Genomic DNA, 2,680 nt, shown 5'->3' on the forward strand with positions numbered 1-2,680 from the left:
CCAGCCCGTGCTGGAAGGCACGCCCGTGCTAGAAGCCAAGTAAACCAAAGGAGAGACAGAAGAGAGCACGGCCAGGGTGTGTCAAGAGGCACGGCCGTGCTACAATGGGACCAGGGCGTGTCAAGCATAGCACGCCCATGGCAACTCTAGACAGACTTCCAGAGAAGAGCACGCCCTGCCTGTGCTCTGTAGCACGCCCGTGCCTCAGTACTTCACTAGCCCGTGCCATGAAGCACGCCCGTGCTGCCCTGGCGGAACCAGCGTGAATTTAACACGCAAATCAAGCCTTTCTCACATGGGCCGACTTCAGGGAGTTTCCTAAACACACTAAACAAGACCTGGACCTATTCTTGAAGAAAAAGGAGTCCTAATCAAGAAGAAATCAAGAGCCTAAACAGTTATGATCTCCTATAAAGGATTTTGTGCTAAATAAGGATTCTATTTTCCTAAAAGGAGTCAGACTTGCCTTCAGGATCTCTATATAAAGGGAGGAACTTCTCATAGTAGGGGATCTCATTTTTTGTGCAACACTTTACATAATTCTCTTCTTCTCAAAGATTTCAAGCTTCAAATAATTGTGCTAAGATTCAAGGAAGCCATCAACATAGTTGTGATACAGTTTTTATTCTAAACTCTTCATCTTGTTTCTTTCTTTATTATTGTCTTTAAATATAATGAATGATTCAAGTATGATTGAGCTTAATTTAATTACTATGTCTAGCTAAACTTTTATACTAGGGATTTGATGTAATTTAATTCGATTCCAGCTTATAATATTAGATTTATTTTTCTTTGTTCTTGTTATAACTTATTATTGTGCTTAAAGCTTCCAGGCAGAAAAATTCCCCTGGATTGAATTATTTCAATAATCACATTCGGGAGAAGGGTTATTGATATGAACAAGGTAATAATTTACTTGAGAATAATAACTTGATGTGGAAACTATATGGTTTGACTCAAGGGGGGCTTTCATAAGTTAATAAAGTATTAAGTTGTGAATTCATAAAACAACCCTAAAACCTAATGATCTGATTCATGTTTAATTTCACTATTAAGATAGGTGATTAAATTGGATTAGAATAGCTAACAATAAATCGGGAGAGCTTGTTAGTAACCTTAGGGTTGTTTTCTCCTACTTGAACAATTAAACTTGATTAATGAACTAATAGAATAAGCTGGATAGAATTAAATGAAATCAAATTCCCTAGTAGCTTAATCCCCTGATTTCTTTTCACCTAAATTTTGTGTTTGATCTCTTTTCCTTTGAATTTTATTTACTTTACAGCGAATTCCTTTTATCATCGTCTAAATAATAATAGGTTAACATAATTTTGGTAATTGATAAACAATCCCTGTGGATACGATACTTTCTTACTCTATATTACTTGTTGCGATTTCGTACACTTGCGAAAACCGCTGTCAAGTTTTTGGCGCCGTTGCCGGGGATTGGCGAATCAATATCAATACAAATTACCCTGTTATTAATTTAGACACTCTTTCGTTTTTATTTAATTTTCTTTTAAGTGCTGTTCCAGGTGTTTTATGCAAAGAAGATCAAGGACGACTGAACCTCTAGTCTTTGACCCAGAAATTGAAAGAACCTTTCGTAGGCACAACGCTGTAAGAAAAGCAAGAGAAATAAAACTCGAACAACAAGCAGACATGGCCAACGAAAACGAAAACAGAAACGAAAACGTAGTTGGACCACCACTTCAACATCCGATCCGTACCTTAAGGGATTATACAACACCTAATCTGAATGGGACAACCTCAAGTATTACAAGACCTAGGGTAGAAGCTAATAACTTTGAGATTAAACCTGCAATTATCCAAATGCTCTCTACCTCAATCCAATATGGAGGTTTGCCTAGTGAAGATCCTAATGCTCACATCACCAATTTTTTGGAAATTTGTGACACATTCAAACAAAATGGTGTTTCTGAAGATGCAATCAAGTTGAGGCTTTTTCCTTTTACTCTTAGGGATAAAGCTAGATCATGGTTACAATCGTGTCCCGCTGGAAGTTTTACCACATGGGATGAATTAGCTCAAAAATTCCTAGCTAAATTCTTCCCATCCTCAAAAACCACCAAGCTGCGTAATGAGATAATGACATTTGCTCATCATGATCAAGAGAGCTTGTACGAAGCTTGGGAAAGATTCAAGGACTCGCTAAGGAAGTGCCCGCATCACAGTTTGCCCAAGTGGCTACAGGTACAAACTTTTTATAATGCATTATCTCCTAATATCAAAATTACTCTTGATGCAGCTGCAGGTGGATCTTTTGAAAAGAAAGGAATTGATGAAGCTTATGAATTGATAGAGGAGATGGCAAGCAACAGCCACTACCAAAACAATACTGAAAGGAGAAGAACCGCAGGAGTCTATGAAATAGACGCCATTACAGCACTTAATGCCAAGGTAGATAACATGGTAAGGAAATTGGACATGTTAACTACTAATCCTGTGAATTCGATTATGCAAGTGTGTGATAGGTGCAATGGACAACATGGAATTGGGGAATGCATCATGGACTCCTTAAATCCGCAGACTTTGGAGCAAGTGAACTATGTGATGAATCAAGGAAGAAAGAATTACCCTTATTCAAATTCATATGATAACAGGTTAAGGAATCATCCTAACCTATCTTATGGTAATCCTAACAATGCCTTGAATACAC

At 37.8% G+C, this 2,680-nt stretch overlaps 1 non-coding gene across 1 annotated transcript; it reads right to left on the minus strand.

Annotated features, from left to right (window-relative positions):
• Positions 1–2,091: 2,091 nt before the first annotated feature.
• Positions 2,092–2,198, minus strand: LOC149497560 (small nucleolar RNA R71). The gene has a single exon (XR_016320265.1). It is a non-coding gene; the product is annotated as a small nucleolar RNA R71 (small nucleolar RNA).
• Positions 2,199–2,680: the final 482 nt, after the last annotated feature.

Source organism: Jatropha curcas, chromosome 3 (assembly GCF_041381405.1).
Source record: "Jatropha curcas cultivar XTBG-Jc1 chromosome 3, XTBG_Jcur_1.0, whole genome shotgun sequence".
Classification (NCBI taxonomy): Eukaryota; Viridiplantae; Streptophyta; class Magnoliopsida; order Malpighiales; family Euphorbiaceae; genus Jatropha; species Jatropha curcas.